The sequence below is a fragment of the Mustelus asterias genome, chromosome 15 (genome assembly GCF_964213995.1).
Source record: "Mustelus asterias chromosome 15, sMusAst1.hap1.1, whole genome shotgun sequence".
NCBI classification, from domain to species: Eukaryota; Metazoa; Chordata; class Chondrichthyes; order Carcharhiniformes; family Triakidae; genus Mustelus; species Mustelus asterias.
In genome coordinates this window covers 63,027,764-63,050,561 of record NC_135815.1, presented here as the reverse complement: position 1 = coordinate 63,050,561, position 22,798 = coordinate 63,027,764, and the positions used below count along the sequence as shown (strand labels likewise).

Sequence of the window (22,798 nt, the reverse complement as noted above, 5' to 3'; positions counted from 1 at the left end):
GGTACATTGGGGAAACCATGCCGACGCTACGACAACGGATGAATGAACACCGCTTGACAATCACCAGGCAAGACTCTTCTCTTCCTGTGGGGGAGCACTTCAGCGGTCACGGGCATTCAGCCTCTGATCTTCGGGTAAGCGTTCTCCAAGGTGGCCTTCACGACACACGACAGCGCAGAGTCGCTGAGCAGAAACTGATGGCCAAGTTCCGCACACATGAGGATAGCCTAAACCGGGATGTTGGGTTTATGTCACACTATCTGTAACCCTCACAGCTTGCCTCCTGGACTTGCAGAATCTCACTGGCTGTCCTGTCTGGAGACAATACACATCTCTTTAACCTGTGCTTAATGCTCCCTCCACTCACATTGTCTGTATCTTTAAGACCTGGTTGGCTGTAGAGATTCGCATTCTAATCAGTATTCTGTAACTTGATTTTGTCTCTCTGTGCTCTGTTTGAGAGCAGATTTCCACTCCATCTGACGAAGGAGCAGCGCTCTGAAAGCTAATGGCATTTGCTACCAAATAAACCTGTTGGACTTCAACCTGGTGTTGTTAAAACTCTTACTGTGTTTACCCCAGTCCAACGCCGGCATCTCCACACCATGACTACAGAGGAGGTCCCAAAGGATTGGAGAATAGCCAATGTTGTTCCTTTGTTTAAGAAGGGTAGCAAGAATAATCCAGGTAATTAAAGGCCAGCGCGCCTTACATCAGTGGTAGGGAAATTATTGGAGAGGATTCTTCGACACAGGATTTATTCCCGCTTGGAAATAAGTGGATGTATTAGTGAGGGGCAACATGGTTTTGTGAAGAGGAGGTTGTGTCTCACGAACCTCATCGGGTTTTTCGAAGAAGTGACGAAGATGATTGAGGGTAGGGCAGTGGATGTTGTCTACATGGACTTCAGTAAGGCCTTTGACAAGGTCCCTCATGGCAGACTGGTGCAGAAGGTGAAGTCGCATGGGATCAGAGATGAGCTGGCAAGGTGGATACAAAACTGGCTCGGTCAAAGAAGACAGAGGGTAGCAGTGGAAGGGTGCATTTCTGAATGATAAGTGGTGTTCCTCGGGGATTTGTGCTAGGACCTTTGCTGTTTGTAATATATATAAATGATTTGGAGGAAAATGTAACTGGATTGATTGATTAAGTTTGCGGACGTCACAAAGGTTGATGGATTTGCGGATAGCGATGAGGACCATCAGAGGATACAGCAGGATATAGATCAGTTGGAGAAGTGGGTGGAGAGATGGCAGATGGAGTTTAATCTGGACAAATGTGAGGTAATGCATTTTGGAAGGTCTAATACAGATAGGAAATAAACAGTAAATGGCAGAACCCTTAGGAGTATTGATAAGCAAAGGGATCTGGGTTTACAGGTACAGAGGTCACTGAAGGTGGCAATGCAGGTGGAGAAGGTAGTCAAGGAGGCATACGGCATGCTTGTCTTCATCGGCCGGGGTATTGAGTTTAAAAATTGGCAAGTCATGTTGCAGCTTTATAGAACCTTAGTTTAGGCCGCACTTCGAATATAGTGTTCAACTCTGGTCGCCACACTACCAGCAGGATGTGGAGGCTTTGGAGAGGGTACATAAAAGATTTACCAGGATGTTGCCTGGTCTGGAGGGTATTAGCTATGAGGAGAGGTTGGAGAAACTTGGTTTGTCCTCACTGGAGCACAGAGGTTGAGGGGCGACCTGATAGAAGTCTACAAGATTATGAGAGGCATGGCCAGAGTGGATAGTCAGAAGCTTTTCCCAGGGTGGAAGGGTCGATTACTAGGGGGTGTAGGTTTAAGGTGCAAGGGGCAAGGTTTAAAGGAGATGTACGAGGCAGATTTTTTACACAGAGTAGTGGGTGCCTGGAACTCGTTGCCGGGGGAGGTAGTGCAAGCGGATACAGTAGTGACTTTTAAGGGGCATCTTGACAAGTACATGAATAGGATGGGATTAGAGGGATATGGTCCCTGGAAGGATAGGGGGTTTTAGTTAAGTCGGGCAGCATGGTCGGCACAGGCTTGGAGGGCCGAAGAGCCTGTTACTGTGCTGTAATTTTCTTTGTTCTTTGTTCTTGTCCAGTCTCTCCTTTATAGCTCAAATGTCCATTCCAAGCAACATCCTTGTGAATGTCCTCTGTAACCCCTCAAGTGCAATCACATCCTTCTGATAGGTGACCAGAATTGCACACAGTACTCCAGCTGTGGCCCAACAAATGTTCTATACAACTCCAACTTTATCTCTTGCTCTTCTACTCTATGCCATGACTGATCGAAGCAAGTGAACCATATGCCTTCTTAACTATCCTAATCACCTGCTCTGCTGCCTTCAGAGACCTGTGAGTAACTACCCCAAGATCCATATGTTACTTTGAGCTTCCCAGTGTCCTGCCATTCTTGAAATATCCCCTTGTCATGTTACTTCCTCAGAAGTGCATCATCTTGGAGATTTTGCAATCGATGTCCTTTTGCACTCTGTACAGGTGGTGTTTGCTCCTGGTGTCATAGGAGTTGTTCTTGATATTGTTGATGGTGTCTCATTGGTTAGTGATGTTGTTGATGTCTCACTGGTTAGTGATGCTGTTGATGGTGTCTCATTGGTTAGTGATGTTGCTGGAGTTGATGTTGTCTCACTGGTTAGTGATGCTGTTGCTGTTGTCTCACTGGTTAGTGATGCTTTTGATGTCTCACTGGTTAGTGATGTTGCTGGAGTTGATGTTGTGTTACTGGTGTTGTTGATGTTGTCTCACTGGTTAGTGATGCTGTTGATGTTGTCTCACCGGTTAGTGATGTTGCTGGTCGTGTTGAAGTTGCCTCACTGGTTAGTGATGTTGCTAGTGTTAAGGATCAACAAGGTCATCTAGTGCGGATCCACAAGAGATGGGTGAGATCTTAAATGAATATTTCTCATCAGTATTTACTGTTGAGAAAAGCATGGATGTTAGGGAACTTGGGGAAATATATAGTGATGTCTTGAGGAGTGTACATATTACAGAGAAGGGGGTGCTGGAAGTCTTAAAGTGCATCAAGGTAGATAAATCCCCAGGATCTGACGAAGTGTATCCCAGGACATTGTGGGAGGCTAGGGAGGAAATTGCGGGTCCCCCAGCAGAGATATTTGAATCATCGATAGTCACGGGTGAGGTGCCTGAAGATTGGAGGGCAGCAAATGTTGTGCCTTTGTTTAAAAAGGGCTGCAGGGAAAAGCCTGGGAACTACTGACCAGTGAGCCTCGCATCTGTGGTGGGTAAGTTGTTGGAAGGTATTTTGAGAGACAGGATCTGCAGGCATTTTGAGACGCAAGGACTGATTAGGGACATGGCTTTGAGAGTGGAAAATCATGTCTCTCAAATTTGAGTTTTTTGAAGGGGTAACCAAGAAGATAGATGAGGGCAGTGCAGTTGATGTTGCCTACATGGACTTTAGCAAGGCCTTTGACAAGGTACCGCATGGTAGGTTGTTGCATAAGGTTAAATCTCATGGGATCCAGGGTGAGGTAACTAAATGAATACAAAATTGGCTTGATGAAAGAAGCCAGAGGGTGGTTGTAGAGGGTTGTCTTTTCAAATTTGAAACCTGTGACCAGCGGTGTACCTCAGAGATCAGTGCTGGGTTCGTTGTTATTTGTCATTTATATTAATGATTTGGATGAGAATATAGGAGGCATGGTTAGTAAGTTTGCAGATGACACCAAGATTGGTGGCATAGTGGACAGTTGACAGTGAAGAAACTTATCTCGGATTGCAATGGGATCTTGATCAATTGGGCCAGTGGGCTGACAAATGGCAGATGGAGTTTAATTTAGATAAATGCGAGGTGATGCATTTTGATAGATTGAACCAGGGCAGGACTTACTCAGTTAATGGTAGGGCATTGGGGAGAGTTACACAGCAAAGAGATCTAGGGGTACAGGTTCATAGCTCCTTGAAAGTAGAGTCACAGGTGGACAGAGTGGTGAAGAAGGCATTCAGCATGCTTGGTTTCATTAGTCAGAACATTGAATACAGGAGTTGGGACATCTTCTTGAAGTTGTACAAGACATTGGTAAGGCCACATTTGGAATGCTGTGTACAGTTCTGGTCACCCTATTATAGAAAGGATATTATTAAACTAGAAAGAGTACAGAAAAGATTTACTAGGATGCTACCGGGACTTGATGGTTTGAGTTATAAGGAGAGGCTGGATAGACTTGGACTTTTTTCTCTGGACCGTAGAAGGCTGAGGGGTGATCTTATAGAGGTCTATAAAGTTATGAGGAGCATAGATCAGCTAGATAGTCAATATCTTTTCCCAAAGGTAGGGGAGTCTAAAACTAGAGGGCATAGGTTTAAGGTGAGAAGGGAGAGATTACAAAAGTGTCTAGAGGGGCAATTTTTTCATGCAGAGGGTGGTGAGTGTCTGGAGCAAGCTGCCAGAGGTAGTAGTAGAGGTGGGTACAATTTTGTCTTTTATGAAGCTTTTAGACAGTTACATGGGTAAAATGGGTATGGAGGGATATGGGCCAAATGCGGGCAATTGGGACTGCTTATGTTGCTGGTGCTGATGTGGTCTCACTGGTTTGTGACGTTGCTGGTGTTGTTGGTGTTGTCCCACTGGTTAGTCATATTGCTGGTGTTGTTGTTGTCTCACTGGTAAGTGATGTTTCTGGTGTTGATGTCTCAATGGTTAATGGTGTAGCTGATCTCTCATTGGTTAGTGTTGTTGATGTTGTCTCACTGGTTAGTGATGTTCCTGGTTTTGATGTTGTCTCAATGGTTCACGATGATGCTGCTATTGATGTTGTCTCACTGAGTAATGTTGCCAGTGTTGATATTGTCTCAGTGGGTAGTGATGTTGCTGGTGTTCTTGATTTTGTCCCACTGGTTGGTCATGTTGCTGGTGTATCACTGGTTAGTGATGTCGCTGGTGTCTCACTGGCTAGTGCTGTTGCTGGTGTTGTTGATGGTGTATCACTAATTAGTGATGTTGCTGATAGAAGTCTACAAGATTGAGAGGCATGGACAGAGTGGATAGTCAGAAGCTTTTTCCCAGGGTGGAAGAGTCAATTACTAAGGGGCACAGGTTTAAGGTGCGAAGGGCAAGGTTTAAAGGAGATGTATGAGGCAAGTGTTTTACACAGGGTGGTGGGTGCCTGGAACTCACTGCCGGGGAAGTAGTGGAAGCAGAGACGATGTGAGTTTTAAGGAGCGTCTGGACAAATACATGAATAGGATGGGAATAGAGGGATATGGCCCCCGGAAGGGTTTTAGTTCAGTCGGTCAGCATGGTCGGTGCAGGCTTGGGGGGCTGAAGGGCCTGTTCCTTTGCTGTAGTTTTCTTTGTTCTTCCCTGGTGGTGATGGTGTCTCATTGGTTAGTGATGTTGCTGTTGGTGATGATGTTGTCTCACTGGTTGGTGATGTTCCCAGTGTTGTTGATGTTATCTCACTGGTTTGTGATGTCGCTGGTGTTGTTGAAGTTGTCTTACTGGTTAATGACGTTGCTGTTGTTGTCTCGTTGGTTCGTGATGTTGTTGATGTTGTCCCACTGGTTAGTAATATTGCCGGTGTTGTTGATGGTGCCTCACTGGTTAGTGACATTGCTGGCGTAATTGTCTCAATGGTTAATGTTGTTGATGTTGTCTCACAGGTTAGTGATGTTGTTGATGTTGTCTCACAGGTTAGTGATGTTGTTGATGTTGTCTCACAGGTTAGTGATGTTGTTGATGTTGTCTCACAGGTTAGTGATGTTGTTGATGTTGTCTCACAGGTTAGTGATGTTGTTGATGTTGTCTCACAGGTTAGTGATGTTGTTGATGTTGTCTCACTGGTTAGTGATGTTGTTGATGTTGTCTCACAGGTTAGTGATTTTGTTGATGTTGTCTCACAGGTTAGTGATGTTGTTGATGTTGTCTCACTGGTTAGTGATGTTGTTGATGTTGTCTCACTGGTTAGTGATGTTGCTGGGGGTGATGATATCTCACTGCTTAGTGCTGTTCCTCGTGTTGATGGTGTCTCACTGGTTGGTCATGTTTCTGGTGGTGTTGATCTTAACTCACTGATTCGTTATGCTTGTGGTGTTGATGTTGTCTCAATGTTTAGTGACATTGGTTTGATTTGATTTATTATTGTCACATGTATTAACATACAGTGAAAAGTATTGTTTCTTGCGTGCTATACAGACAAAACATACCATTCATAGAGAAGGGAATGAGAGAGTGCAGAATGTGGTGTTACAATCATAGCTAGGATGTAGAGGAAGATCAACTTAATGCAAAGTAGGTCCATTCAAAAGTCTGACAGCAGCAGGGAAGAAGTTGTTCTTGAGTCGGTTGGTACGTGACCTCAGACTTTTGTATCTTTTTCCCGAAGGAAGGTGGAAGAGAGAATGTCCGCGGTGCATGGGGTCCTTAATTATGCTGGCTGCTTTGCTGAGGCAGTGGGAAGTGTAGACAGAGTCAATGGATGGGAGGCTGGTTTGCGTGATGGATTGGGCTACATTTACGACCTTTTGTAGTTCCTTGCGGTCTTGGGCAGAGCAGGAGCCATACAAAGCTGTGATACAACCAGAAAGAGTGCTTTCTATGGTGCATCTGTAAAAGTTGGTGAGAGTCGTAGCTGACATGCCAAATTTCCATAGTCTTATGAGAAAGTAGAGGCGTTGGTGGGCTTTCTTAACTATAGTGTCGGCATGGGGGGACCAGGACACGGTGATCTGGACACCTAAAAACCTGAAGCTCTCGATCCTTTCTACTTCGTCCCCATCGATGTAGACAGGGGTATGTTCTCCTTTACGCTTCCTGAAGTCGATGACAATCTCCTTCGTTTTGTTGACTTTGAGGGAGAGATTATTGTCGCTGCACCAGTTCACCAGATTCTCTATCTCATTCCTGTACTCTGTCTTGTCATTGTTTGAGATCCAACGCACTATGGTGGCCTTGTCAGCAAACTTGAAAATCGAATTGGAGGGGAATTTGGCCGCACAGTCATGGGTATATGAGTATAGTAGGGGGCTGAGAATACAGCCTTGTGGGGCATCGGTGTTGAGGATGATCATGGAGGAGGTGTTGTTGCCTATCCTTACTGATTGTGGTCTGTGAGTTAGGAAGTTCAGGATCCAGTCGCAGAGGGAGATGCTGAGGCCCAGGTCACGGACTTTGGAGATGAGTTTCATGGGAATAATAGTGTTGAAGGCTGAGCTGTAGTCATAAGAACATAAGAAATAGGAGCAGGAGTAGGCCATCTGGCCCTTTGAGCCTGCCCCGCCATTCAACAAGATCATGGCTGATCTGAAGCGAATCAGTTCCACTTACCCGCCTGCTCCCCATAACCCCTAATTGCCTTATCGATCAGAAAACTATCCACCCGTGATTTAAACATATTCAACGAGGAAGCCTCCACCACTTCAATGGGCAGAGAATTCCAGAGATTCACTACCCTCTGAGAGAAGAAGTTCCCCCTCAACTCTGTTCTGAACTGGCCCCCCCTTATTTTGAGGCTGTGCCCTCTAGTTCTGGTTTCCCTTCTAAGTGGAAAGAATCTCTCCACCTCTACCCTATCCAGCCCCTTCATTATCTTATATGTCTCTATAAGATCACCCCTCATCCTTCTAAACTCCGAGTACAGACCCAATCTGTTTAATCTCTCCTCATAAGCCACACCCCTCATCTCCGGTATCAACCTGGTGAACCTTCTCTGCACTCCCTCCAAGGCCAATATATCCTTTCGCAAATAAGGGGACCAAAACTGCACACAGTACTCCAGTTGCGGCCTCACCAGTGCCTTGTACAGTTGCAGCAAGACCTCCCTGCTTTTATATTCTATCCCCCTCGCGATAAAGGCCAACATTCCATTCGCCTTCTTGATCACCTGCTGCACCTGCAGACTGAGGTTTTTGCGATTCGTGCACAAGGACCCCCAGGTCCCTCTGCACAGTCGCACAATGTAATTTTTCTCCATTTAAATAATATTCCAATTTACTATTATTTCTTCCAAAGTGGATAACCTCACATTTGCTAACGTTATTTTCCATCTGCCAGATCCTCGCCCACTCGCTCAGCCTATCCAAATCTCTCTGCAGACTTTCCGCGTCCTCCACGCAATTCGCTTTCCCACTCACCTTTGTGTCATCAGCAAACTTGAATACCCTAGATTCAGTCCCCTCCTCCAGATCATCTATGTAAATGGTAAACAATTGCGGCCCCAGCACCGATCCCTGCGGCACGCCACTGGTCACCAACTGCCAACCAGAAAAGCACCCATTTATCCCAACTCTCTGCTTCCTGTTAGATAGCCAATCCCCAATCCACGCCAACACCTTACCCCTAACTCCGTGTACCCCAATCTTCTGCAGCAACCTTTTGTGAGGCACCTTATTGAACGCCTTCTGGAAATCTAAAAACACCACATCCACCGGTTCCCCTCTGTCAACCGCACTAGTGACATCTTCATAAAAGTCCAGTAGATTCGTCAAACACGACTTTCCCTTCGTGAATCCATGCTGCGTCTGCTTGATCGAACCATTTTTATTCAGATGCTCTGTTATTTCCTCTTTAATAATGGACTCCAGCATCTTCCCAACTACGGACGTTAAGCTAACCGGCCTGTAGTTACCCGCCTTTTGTCTACTTCCTTTTTTAAACAGCGGCGTAACAGTAGCTGTTTTCCAGTCAGTCGGCACTACCCCAGAGTCCAGCGAATTTTGATAAATTACTACTAACGCATCTGCTATTACCTCAGCCATTTCTTTCAGTACCCTGGGATGCATTCCATCCGGGCCTGGGGACTTGTCTACCTTCAATCCTATTAGTCTACCAAGCACCACCTCCTTAGTAACAGTAATTGTATTAAGGACCTCCCCTCCCACCAACTCTCGATCTCTAATATTCGGCAAACTATTTGTGTCTTCCACCGTGAAGACCGACACAAAGAACTTATTTAAAGTCTCAGCCATTTCCTCGTTTTCCACTATTAAATCCGCCCTCTCATCATCCAAGGGTCCAACATTCACTCTAGCCACTCTATTCCTTTTTATACAAGGTTTTTACAAGGCTGAGCTGTAGTCATAAGAACATAAGAAATAGGAGCAGGAGTAGGCCATCTGGCCCTTTGAGCCTGCCCCGCTATTCAACAAGATCATGGCTGATCTGAAGCGAATCAGTTCCACTTACCTGCCTGCTCCCCATAACCCCTAATTGCCTTATCGATCAGAAAACTATCCACCCGTGATTTAAACATATTCAACGAGGAAGCCTCCACCACTTCAATGGGCAGAGAATTCCAGAGATTCACTACCCTCTGAGAGAAGAAGTTCCCCCTCAACTCTGTTCTGAACTGGCCCCCCCTTATTTTGAGGCTGTGCCCTCTAGTTCTGGTTTCCCTTCTAAGTGGAAAGAATCTCTCCACCTCTACCCTATCCAGCCCCTTCATTATCTTGTAAATCCTTGTAAAAACTTTTACTATCATTTTTTATATTTTGAGCTAGTTTAGTTTCATAATCTATCTTTCCTTTCTTAATCGCTTTCTTAGTCGTTCTTTGTTTTTCTTTAAAGCTTTCCCAATCCACTAATTCTCCACTATTTTTGGCTACTCTGTACGCATCTGATTTTATTTTAATACTCTCCTTTATTTCCTTTGTTATCCACGTCCGGTTATCCTTTTTCTTACGGTCCTTCTTTATCACCGGAATATATTTTTGCTGAGTACTTTAAAAAATCTCCTTAAAAATCCTCCACTGTTCCTCAGCTGTCCTACCTACCAGTCTGCTCGCCCAGTCTACATTAGCCAATTCCACCCTCATCCTATCGTACTCCCCTCTGTTCAAGCAGAGGACACTGGTTTGGGACCCTACTTTCTCACCCTCCATCTGTATCAGAAATTCCACCATATTATGATCACTCATCCCAAGAGGATCCTTCACAAGAAGATCCTTAATCCTACCTGTCTCATTGCACAGAACCAGATCCAAGATAGCTCGCTCTCTCGTAGGTTCTGTAACATACTGTTCAATGAAACAATCCCGACAGCATTCCAAGAACTCTTCCTCAAGCCCTCCACGTCCAATTTGAGTCGACCAATCAATATGTAGTCAATAAATAGGAGTCTGACATAGGTGCCCTTGTTATCTAGGTATTCCAGGGTTGAGTGCAGGGCCAGGGAGATGGTGTCTGCTGTGGACCTGTCGCGGCGGTAGGCAAACTGTAATGAATCCAGGTGGTCTGGGAGGCTGGAATTGATTCGTGCCATGACTAACCTTTCGAAGCACTTCGTAATGATGGATGTCAGAGCTACCAGCCAATAGTCATTAAGGCACGCTGCTTGGTTTTCCTTGGGTACCGGGTGGATGATGGTCATCATCTTAAAGCAGATAGGGACCTCAGATTATTGTAAATAGAGGTTGAAGATGTCTGTGAATACCTCCGCCAGTTGATCCGCACAGGATCTGAATGCACGTCCAGTTACCCCATCCGGGCTAGTTCTTTACGTGGGTTGACCTTCAAGGAAACTGCTCTTGACATCTGCAATGTTGACCCTAGATACAGGTTCTTCCAGGGTGGAGGACATGCTCTCGCTGACCCTTTGCTCAAAACGGGCGTAGAATGCATTAAGCTCATCAGGGAGGGATGTGTTGAAACCGGCGATTTTACATGCCTTCATCTTGTAGCCTGTTATGTCTTGCAGACCTTGCCATAGTCGGCGGGGTTGGTGTTGTCGTTGTCGTCTCACTGGTTAGTGACGTTGGTGATGTTGTCTCACTGGTTAGTAATGTTGCTGTTGTTGGTGATGTTGTCTCACTGGTTAGTAATGTTGCTGTTGTTGGTGATGTTGTCTCACTGGTTAGTAATGTTGCTGTTGTTGGTGATGTTGTCTCACTGGTTAGTGATGTTGCTGTTGTTGGTGATGTTGTCTCACTGGTTAGTGATGTTGGTGATGTTGTCTCACTGGTTAGTGATGTTGCTGTTGTTGGTGATGTTGTCTCACTGGTTAGTGATGTTGCTGTTGTTGGTGATGTTGTCTCACTGGTTAGTGATGTTGCTGTTGTTGGTGATGTTGTCTCACTGGTTAGTAATGTTGCTGTTGTTGGTGATGTTGTCTCACTGGTTAGTGATGTTGGTGATGTTGTCTCACTGGTTAGTAATGTTGCTGTTGTTGGTGATGTTGTCTCACTGGTTAGTGATGTTGGTGATGTTGTCTCACTGGTTAGTAATGTTGCTGTTGTTGGTGATGTTGTCTCACTGGTTAGTGATGTTGCTGTTGTTGGTGATGTTGTCTCACTGGTTAGTGATGTTGCTGCTGTTGGTGATGTTGTCTCACTGGTTAGTGATGTTGCTGTTGTTGGTGATGTTGTCTCACTGGTTAGTAATGTTGCTGTTGTTGGTGATGTTGTCTCACTGGTTAGTGATGTTGGTGATGTTGTCTCACTGGTTAGTAATGTTGCTGTTGTTGGTGATGTTGTCTCACTGGTTAGTGATGTTGCTGTTGTTGGTGATGTTGTCTCACTGGTTAGTAATGTTGCTGTTGTTGGTGATGTTGTCTCACTGGTTAGTAATGTTGCTGTTGGTGGTGATGTTGTCTCACTGGTTAGTAATGTTGCTGTTGTTGGTGATGTTGTCTCACTGGTTAGTGATGTTGCTGTTGTTGGTGATGTTGTCTCACTGGTTAGTAATGTTGCTGTTGTTGGTGATGTTGTCTCACTGGTTAGTAATGTTGCTGTTGTTGGTGATGTTGTCTCACTGGTTAGTAATGTTGCTGTTGTTGGTGATGTTGTCTCACTGGTTAGTGATGTTGGTGATGTTGTCTCACTGGTTAGTAATGTTGCTGTTGTTGGTGATGTTGTCTCACTGGTTAGTGATGTTGCTGTTGTTGGTGATGTTGTCTCACTGGTTAGTAATGTTGGTGATGTTGTCTCACTGGTTAGTAATGTTGCTGTTGTTGGTGATGTTGTCTCACTGGTTAGTAATGTTGCTGTTGTTGGTGATGTTGTCTCACTGGTTAGTGATGTTGCTGTTGTTGGTGATGTTGTCTCACTGGTTAGTGATGTTGCTGTTGTTGGTGATGTTGTCTCACTGGTTAGTGATGTTGCTGTTGTTGGTGATGTTGTCTCACTGGTTAGTGATGTTGGTGATGTTGTCTCACTGGTTAGTGATGTTGGTGATGTTGTCTCACTGGTTAGTGATGTTGCTGGGATTGTTGATCTTTCATTGATTAGTGATGTTGCTGATGTTGTGTCACTGGTTAGTAATGCTGCTGGTGTTGCTGATTATGTCTCACTGGTTGTGATGCTGCTGGTGTTGTTGATGTTGTGGAGATGCCGGCGTTGGACTGGGGTAAACACAGTAAGAAGTCTCTCAACACCAGGTTAAAGTCCAACAGGTTTATTTGGTAGCACAAGCCACTCACTTTCGGAGCGCTGCCCCTTCATCAGGTAAGTGGGAGTTCTGTTCACAAACAGGGCATATAAAGACACAAACTCAATTTACAAAATAATGGTTGGAATGCGAGTCTTTACAGGTAATCAAGTCTTAAAGGTACAGACAATGTGAGTGGAGGGAGGGTTAAGCACAGGTTAAAGAGGTGTGTACTGTCTCCAGCCAGGACAGTTAGTGAGATTTTGCAATCCCAGGCAAGTCGTGGGGGTTATGGATAGTGTGACATGAACCCAAGATCCCAGTTGAGGCCGTCCTCATGTGTGCGGAACTTGGCTATCAGTTTCTGCTCAGCGACTCTGTGTTGTCATGTGTCGTGAAGGCCGCGTTGGAGAACGCTTACCTGAAGATCAGAGGCCGAATGCCCGTGGCCGCCGAAGTGTTCCCCAACAGGAAGAGAACACTCTTGCCTGGTGATTGTCGAGCGGTGTTCATTCATCCATTGTCGTAGCGTCTGCATGGAATCCCCAATGTACCATGCCTTGGGACATCCTTTCCTGCAGCGAATCAGGTAGACAGCGTTGGCTGAGTTGCAAGTGTTTGTACCGTGTACCTGGTGGATGGTGTTCTCACGTGAGATGATGGCATCCGTGTCGATGATCCGGCACGTCTTGCAGAGGTTGCTGTGGCAGGGTTGTGTGGTGTCATGGTCACTGTTCTCCTGAAGGCTGGTAGTTTGATGTGGACAATGGTCTGATTGAGGTTGTGCGGTTGTTTGAAGGCAAGAAGTGGAGGTGTGGGGATGGCCTTGGCGAGATGTTCGTCTTCATCAATGACATGTTGAAGGCTCCAGAGAAGATGTCGTAGCTTCTCCACTCCAGGGAAGTACTGGACGATGAAGGGTACTCTGTCTGCCGTGTCCCGTGTTTGTCTTCTGAAGAGGTCGGTGCGGTTTTTCTCTGTGGCGCATTGGAACTGTCGATCGATGAGTCGAGCGCCATATCCTGTTCTTATGAGGGCATCTTTCAGCTTCTGGAGGTGTCTGTTGCGATCCCCCTCATCTGAGCAGATCCTGTGTATACGGAGGGCTTGTCCGTAGGGGATGGCTTCTTTAACGTGTTTAGGGTGGAAGCTGGAGAAGTGGTCCAAAGGAAGGAAATGTCATTGATGTATCTAGTGTATAGCATCGGTTGAAGGTCCTGTGCGGTGAAGAGGTCTTGTTTGAACAGTTGAACCAGGAGCACTCCTCGTCACAATGGATGTCTCGGCATTCTACACCAGCATCCCCCACGAGGATGGCATTGCTGCAACTGCCTCAGTACTCAATGCCAACAGCTGCCAATCTCCAGTTGCAATTTTACAACTCATCCGCTTCATCCTGGACCACAATGTTTTCACCTTCAACAACCAGTTCTTCATCCAGACACATGGAACAGCAATGGGGACCACATTTGCAACTCAATATGCCAACATCTTCATGCACAGGTTCGAACAAGACCTCTTCACCGCACAGGACCTTCAACCGATGCTATACACGAGATACATCGATGACATTTTCTTCCTTTGGACTCATGGTGAGCAATCACTGAAACAACTATATGATGACATCAACAAGTTCCATCCCACCATCAGACTCACCGTGGACTACTCTCCGGAATCGGCTGCATTCTTGGACACACGCATCTCCATCAAGGATGGTCACCTCAGCACTTCACTGTACCGCAAGCCTACGGATAACCTCACGAAGCTCCACTTCTCCAGCTTCCACCCTAAACATTGTCCGCAGCAAACTACCCTAGTACCGTCATTAGGCTCACTGGTCTATGCTTTCCTGTTTTCTCTATACCTCCCTTTTTGAATCCTTTTGGGATGAAGATCATCAGGAGCTAGCGATTTATCCACCTTCAATCCCATCAATTTCCCCAAAACCATTTCTCTACTCATGCTGATTTCCTTCAGCTCCTCACTAGAACATGTTTCTCTCAGCACTTCTGGTACATTATTCATGTCTTCCTTTGTGAAGACTGAAGCAAAGTGCAAATTTAATTCCTCAGCCATTTCTTTATTCCCCGGTATGAATTCTCCCTATTCTGACTGTAAGGGGCCTATGTTCATTTTTGTCAGTAGAAATGGCAGAGGTGCTCAATGAGTATTTTGCCTCGGTTTTCACAGAGGAGAAGGACCTGGGTGGATGTACTGCGGGTGTGCGGTGGACTGAAAGGATTGAGTATGTGGACTTTAAGAAAGAGGTTGTGCTGGAATCTTTGAATGGCATCAAGATAGATAAGTCGCCGAGTCCGGATGGGATGTACCCCAGGTTACTGTGGGAGGCGAGGGAAGAGATTGCAGAGCCTCTGGCGATGATCTTTGCGTCGTCGATGGAGACGGGAGAGGTGCCGGAGGATTGGAGGATTGCGGATGTGGTTCCTATTTTCAAGAAGGGGAATAGGGATAGCCCAGGTAATTACCGACCGGTGAGTCTAACCTCAGTGGTTGGTAAACTGATGGAGAAGATCCTGAGGGACAGGATATATGAGCATTTAGAGAGGTTAAGTATGCTCAAGAATACTCAGCATGGCTTTGTCAAGGGCAGATCGTGCCTTACAAGCCTGGTGGAGTTCTTTGAAAATGTGACTAAACACATTGACGAAGGGAAGGCGGTAGATGTGGTTTATATGGATTTTAGCCAGGCGTTCGATAAGGTCCCCCATGCAAGGCTTCTAGAAAAAGTGAGAGGGCATGGGATCCAAGGGGCTGCTGCCCGGTGGATCCAGAACTGGCTTGCGCAAAGGAGGCAGAGAGTGGGTATAGATGGGTCTTTTTCTAAATGGAGGTCGGTCACCAGTGGTGTGCCCCAGGGATCTGTTCTGGGACCCTTGCTGTTTGTCATTTTCATAAATGACCTGGATGAGGAAGCGGAGGGATGGGTTGATGAGTTTGCCGACGACACGAAGGTTGGTGGGGTTGTGGACAGTCTGGAGGGATGTCAGAAGTTACAGAGGGACATAGATAGGATGCAAGACTGGGCGGAGAAGTGGCAGATGGACTTCAACACAGATAAATGCGTCGTGGTCCATTTTGGTAGGACAAATGGGATGAAGGAGTACAATATAAAGGGAAAGACTCTTAGTACTGTAGAGGATCAGAAGGACCTTGGGGTTCGGGTCCATAGGACTCTGAAATCGGCCCCGCAGGTGGAGGAGGTGGTTAAGAAGGCATATGGTGTGCTGGCCTTTATCAATCGAGGGATTGAGTTTAGGAGTCCGGGGATAATGATGCAGCTATATAAGACCCTCGTCAGACCCCACTTGGAGTACTGTGCTCAGTTCTGGTCGCCTCATTACAGGAAGGATGTGGAAAAGATTGAAAGGGTGCAGAGGAGATTTACAAGGATGTTGCCTGGATTAAGTGGCATGCCTTATGAGGATAGGCTGAGGGAGCTCGGTCTTTTCTCCTTGGAGAGACGAAGGATGAGAGGAGACCTAATAGAGGTGTATAAGATGTTGAGAGGCATAGATCGGGTGTATTCTCAGAGGCTTTTTCCCAGGGTGGAAATGTCTGCTACGAGAGGACACAGGTTTAAGGTGCTGGGGGGTAGGTACAGGGGAGATGTTAGGGGTAAGTTTTTCAAACAGAGGGTGGTGGGCGAGTGGAATCGGCTGCCGTCAGTGGTGGTGGAGGCAAACTCAATAGGGTCTTTTAAGAGACTCCTGGATGAGTACATGGAGCTTAATAAGATGGAGGGTTATAGGTAGGTCTAGAAGGTAGAGATGTGTTTGGCACAACTTGTGGGCCGAAGGGCCTGTTTGTGCTGTAGTTTTTCTATGTTCTATGTTCTTGTCAATCTTTTTCTTTTTACACATCGATAGAAACTTTTACAGTCAGTTTTTATGTTCTCTGCTTACGAGCATGCAGGTACAGCAGATAATAAAGAAAGCGAATGGCATGTTGGCGTTTATAACTAAAGGAATAGAATACAAAGGTAAGGAAGCATTGTCGCAACTATACAAGGCGTTGGTGAGGCCGCACCTAGCGTATTGGTCCCCTTATTTGAGGAAAGATGTAGTGGTATTGGAGGCAGTTCAGAAGAGGCTCACTCGATTGATTCCAGAGGTGAGGGGTTTGTCGTATGAAGAGAGATTGAACAGTTTAGGCCTATACTCTCTGGAATTTAGAAGAATGAGGGGAGATCAAATTGACGTATCCAATAATGATAAAAGGTATGATAAAATAGACGTGGAGCGGATGCTTGTGGGGCATTCTAGGACGAGAGGTCATGGTCTTAGGATAAGGGATAGCAAATTTAAAACAGAGTTGAGGAGAAACTACTTCTCCCAAAGGGTTGTGAATCTGGGGAATTCGCTACCCCAAAGTGCGGTGGATGCTGGGACAATGAGTAAATTGAAGGAGGAGTTAGACAGATTTTTAATTGGCAATGGGTTGAAGGGCTGTGAGGAGAAGGCAGGGAAATGGGAATAAGGAGCATATCAGCCAAGATCGAATGACAGAGCAGATTCGGGATGAATTGGCCTAATACTGCTCCTATAGCTTATGAACTTTCATACTCTATTTTTCCCTTCTTAATCAATCCCTTGGTCATCCTTTGCTGAATTTTAAACTGCTCCCAATCCTCAGGTCTATTGCTTTTTCTTGCCAATTTGTATGCTTCCTCCTTGAATCTGATTCTATCTCTAATTTTCCTTGTAAGCCATGGTTTGGCCACAATTCCCTTACCACTCTTGCACCAAATAGGAATATAGAGCTTCTGGAGTTCACCTATTTGTTCTTTAACTGCCTACCATTGCCTGTCCACTGTCTTTCCTTTCAGTAATGTTTCCCAGTTCATCATGGCCAATCCATGCCTCATACCATCATAGTTTCCTTTATTGAAATGATGTCTCAATGGTTAGTGATGATGATGCCGGTGTTGGTGTTGATGTCTCGCTGGGTAGTGATGTTGCAGGTGATGTTGATGTTGTCTTGCTGGTTCGTGACGTTAATGTTGTTTATGTTGACTCACTGGTTAGCGATGTTGCTGGTGGTGGTCATGTTGTCTCTCTAGTTAGTGATGTTGATGGTGTCTCACTGGTTAGTGACGTTGGTGTTGTTCATGTTGACTCACTGGTTAGTGATGTTGCTTGTGATGCTGATGCTTTTCTGCTTTTCCTGTTTCCATGTGTGGTGAATATAGACCCTGTTCCTCCTTATTTGCTGACTGGTTTCTGCCTCAATGAAGTGTGACCTTGTGGTGAACCATTGTTGGTTTCCACTGGATAGTACTGAGCCAGGGTCTGGCCAGTACTACAAGGATGTACATATGTTACTGTTGGGTTGTGCTACTTGTTGCTGTTGGGGTTAGGGTGGGGTTGTTACACCTTTGTACTGTAGTGTTGTGGTACATCCCAGTCGGGCTCCGCCTCCTGGGAGAGGTATAAAGGTCCCTGCTCTGGCTGGGACCCCTCAGTCTGGGATCGTGTATATAATTATTGGCTGCTTCATTACAGTAAATAAAAGCCTTTTATTTCCCGAGCATCTCGCCTCGTGGTTGATAACGCGCATCAGACCTCAAGAGTCCCAACTTCATCAGTTGCAGGTTTCATGAATTTAGATGAATTTAAACTAAATTAAAACTTGCATATATAATAAAATGCTTAATTTAAATCTCAGCAATTAGTTTCCTGTATTCATGCTTTTTCGATTTAAATTTGCTGTCAAGCTGGGCAATGATAGGATTGTGAAATCTTTTGGATTTCCCCTTTGAAAAATCTGCTGGTTCCATTCACACATACTTGGGAGAATTATAAACCTTGCAAAGGGTGACCAAAAAACTGATGAAGAGAAAATAGGAAATGTGAAGAAATTAGCTGGTATACTTATGCGATAAAAAATAAATGCTGGAAACAAGTCTGGCAACAGCTATCAAGAGAGAAACTGAGCTAAAGTTTCAGGTTGATGAGCTTTCTGAATAATGGGAGCAATAGATTTTACTGAATTTGTGGGAATTGCAACGCAGTGCTGTATACTTGCAGAAGAATGGCAGCCCTTAATTTAGATGAATTTGTCTATTCTCAAAAGAGCTGCTGGTGTAAGAGTTTGAAATGCAGACTTCCAGTTTGGAGACTTCCCAGTCGGACAATCCTTCCTATGTTGTGGCCAATATTTATACCTCAGCTGAAATCACCAGGAACAGATCATCTAATTGTACCACATTTCTGTTTGTGTGACCTCATAGCAGTGACTACATTTAGAAGTCGTTCAGTAACTGTGAGGTGTTAAAGGATGCAGTGAGAATGTGAAACGCCATATCTACCCTCTTCCCAGTAATGAAGTCTCAAAATACTAGCGACTGAACTTTTTTCCAGTAACTATCACTATTTTCAGTAACTATCACTATTTCCAGTAACTCTGAACTGGAGGCATTTTCAATTAGCCTTCAATCACTGCCATTTAGGGTCAACATTTATTTTGCCTATCATGTGAACAAAGTATCCTTTAATGCAATTTATTTCCTATTTGTCAAAGTGCTTTAGAAAAGCAGTGCCACTTTGTCAACTGCATATTTATAATTCTAACAACTGAATAGGGAATTAAAATGCTGCAGCTTTATATCTTAAGAGAATGTTACACAAGGAGCAAGACAACACAACAAACAAAAGACAAAATAATTTAAATTACTAGTTAATTTTGATTTTTTAAGCTACTTCAAAGAAGGAAGAAATACATCAAAAATTAAATGGCAGTGATTGGAAGAAAACTGCTGGAAATTAGGACTAGAGTAGAAAATGTTGGAAATGTGTGATTTTATGTTTTGGGATACTAATCCTCCTGAACCATTTAACCATGTTTCCATATCAGCAACATTATTATCTTTACAGGTTACCACTAATCTAGTCACTCAATCCAGGCAAACTCCTCCTGGCATTCAATAGGTTTGCAAAATGTTGAGGGATGCACAAAGACAACATCCAACTTTTTTGCATTTGATTGGGGTCGGAGTTGGCTGATGATTTCCTGCTGGATCAGACTATATTAGATTTGGCCAACATCACTGACAACACATCCCTTCTGTCATCAAAGGCCAATCAACTCACCATGGTGGCTTACTGCCTTGCTTATTATGGCGGCTCCAGTACAAATACCGGCTTGTGACTTTAATTTCTGCTTTCAATGAATGCAACAACATGCGCTTGAAATCTTTAGACAGGTTTAAGGGGAACTCCAAGGCATTTTATACATATTTTAGAAACAAGAGAAAGCTAGAGAAAGAGTTGGTCCACTGATACTAAGATTGGCAGAGTTGTGGATAGTGATGAAGATTGTCAGAGAATACAACAGGATATAGGTAGACTGGAAAATTGGGCAGAGAAATGGCAGATGGCATTTAATCTGGACAAATGTGAGATGATGCATTTTGGTAGATCCAATTCAGGTGGGAGCTATAAAATAAATAACAGAACAATCAGGAGCATAGACACATATTGAGATCTGGGACTACAGGTCCACAAATCCTTAAAACTGGCAGCACAGGTGGAAAAGGCGGTGAAGAAAGCATATGGCTTGCTTGCCTTCATCGGCCGGGGCATCGAACATAAAAGTTGCCAAGTTATGTTACAGTTATATAAAACGTTAGTTAGGCCACATTTGGAATACTGTGTCCAATCTGGTTGCCACATGACTAGAAGTAGGTGGAGGCTTTGGAAGGAGTACAGAAAAGGTTTACCAGGATGTTGCCTGGTATGTAGGGTATTAGCTATAAGGAGAGATTGAGTGAATTGGGATTGTTCTCCCTGGAAAGATGGATGCTGAGGGTGACCTGATAGAAGTTTATAAAATTATGAGCATAGATAAGGTGAACAGTTGGAAGCTTTCTCCCAGGGCAGAAATGACTATTATAAGGGGGCACAAGTTCAAATTGCAATTATACAGGGCTTTGGTGAGGCCACACCTAGAGTATTGTGTGCAGTTTTGGTCCCCTTTTCTGAGGAAGGGTGTTTTTGCTCTCGAGGGAGTGCAGCAGAGATTTACCAGGTTGATTCTGGGGATGGCGGGACTGATGTATGAGGAGAGATTGACTAGGTTAGGATTGTTTTTGCTGGAGTTCAGACGAGTGAGGGGGGATCTCATAGAGACTTATAAAATTCTCACAGGACCTGACAGGGTAGACGCAGGGAGGATATTCCCAATGTTGGCATTGTCCAAATCCGGGATCACAGTCTGAGGATTTAGGGTAGACCATTTAGGACAGAGGTGAGGAGACGTTTCTTCATCCAAAGAGTCGTGAGCCTGTGGAATTCATTTCCACAGGAAGTAGCTGATGTATTCAAGAGGTGGCTGGACATAGCACTTGGGGCAAATGGGATCAAAGGTTATGGGGAGAAAGCAGGATTAAGCTATTGAGTTGGATGATGAGCCATGATCGTGATGAATGGCGGAGCAGACTTGAAAGGCCACTCCTATCTTCTATGTTTCTATGTAAGGGGGGAAGATTCAGTAGAGATGTGCAGGGGAAATTTTTACACAGAGGGTGATGGGGGGCTGGAATGCCCTGCCAAGTGAAGTGGTTGAGGCAGACACGTTAGCAACATTTAAGACATATCTGGATAGACACATGAACAAATGGGGAATAGAGGGATACAGGCAGTTGGTCCAGATAGGACAATGTGATCGGCGCAGGCTTGGTGGGCCAAAGGGCCTGTTCCTGTGCTTTACTGATAGCCAAGTTCCGCACACACGAGGACGGCCTCAACCGGGATATTGGGTTCATGTCACACTATTTGTAACCCCCACAGTTGCGTGGACCTGCAGAGTTTCACTGGCTGTCTTGTCTGGAGACAATACACATCTTTTTAGCCTGTCTTGATGCTCTCTCCACTCACATTGTTTTGTTTCTTAAAGACTTGATTAGTTGTAAGTATTCGCATTCCAACCATTATTCATGTAAATTGAGTCTGTGTCTTTATATGCTCTGTTTGTGAACAGAATTCCCACTCACCTGAAGAAGGGGCTTGGAGCTCCGAAAGCTTGTGTGGCTTTTGCTACCAAATAAACCTGTTGGACTTTAACCTGGTGTTGTTAAACTTCTTACTTTACTGTTAGAACATAGAACAGTACAGCACAGAACAGGCCCTTCGGCCCACGATGTTGTGCCGAGTTTTGTCTGAAAACCCAAATCAAGCTATTCTTTGTCCTTTAATCAGATACGCCTTATAGCTGCAGTAATTTCAGATTGAATTGTGATCATTCCTACATACAGGCCCAAACATGATTGTTGCTGGAGAAATTATTATTGTTGAGCAACTAATGAATAGCTTATCAAAAGAGAAAATGCTGGAAAATCTCAGCAGGTCTGGCAGCGTCCCTAAGGAAAGAAAAGAGCTGACGTTTTGTGTCCCAATGACCCTTTGTCAAAGGGATAGCTTAAACACACATTCCCAAGATAGCATCATCTCTTGTACAGGCTATTGCTAATGTGCCTGTTACCTCTTTTTTAACCAAGGTGTGTATTGAAGTGTCTGAGTAATTGACTCTGGGATTCCGATCCTGCAATATTTAAATAAAGTATTTTTTGTGCATTTTTCCAGTAGATGTAGGTACACTAGATGGACTGAAGATGGCTCACTATCACCTCACGGTCAATCAGGGATGGGCAACAAATGCTGGCCTTGCCAGAGACACACTCATTCCATGAAAGAAGAATGTTTTTAATCACCTTTGATGCCAATTTCCACCCTTCTCCCAGTGTCTCTTTCTCTGTCACATTTGTTCTGATGAATTCAACCTTGCAAATTAGTGCATCTGAAATGTCTTCCTTTTTCATCAGCTGTGGATTCCATCCCACTGGTTGACAGGGCCTTCAATCATGTCTGAACGATTTCACCTGCTTGTGCTCTCACCCATCCCCTTCTCCACACTCCTGGAACCACAATAGTTTTTGCCTTATCCTCACCTTCCACTCACTAGTCTTCATATAATGTGGACCACCCTCTACAATATCTGCCACCTCCAGCATGATGCCACCTCCAGCATGATGCCACCTCCAGCATGATGCCACCACCAAACACATCTCCCCCTCCCCTTTTAGCATTTGTTCCCTCTGCAGCACCCTTGCCTACTCATCAATTGCCTCTAGCACTTTGTTTGCTACCCACAGCACCTTGAATGTAAACACAGAAGGCGCAACAACTGCCATTTTAAATCCTCTGGTCTCACTGTACACAGCCCCAAATACTCCTTCCAGGTGAAACATTGATGTACACGTACTTGTTTTAATTTAGTATATCATGTATCCTCTGCTCATAATGCAGTCTGCTCCACAATCAGGAAAACCAATGCGGATTAGGTGACTGCATTGTGGAACACCTCTGTTCAGTTTGCAGGCATGCTGCTGGTGGCTTACCATTTAAATTCTTCACCTTGCACTCATTCTGACCTTTCTGTCCACTGTTCCAATGAAGCTCCATG

The 22,798-nt window shown here is 44.9% G+C and overlaps 1 protein-coding gene across 3 annotated transcripts in view; it reads left to right on the top strand.

Moving 5' to 3' along the window:
• fndc1 (fibronectin type III domain containing 1) overlaps positions 1-22,798 on the top strand; it is a 291,318-nt gene that overhangs the window by 13,267 nt on the left and 255,253 nt on the right. The gene's annotated exons all lie outside the window — the stretch shown is intronic.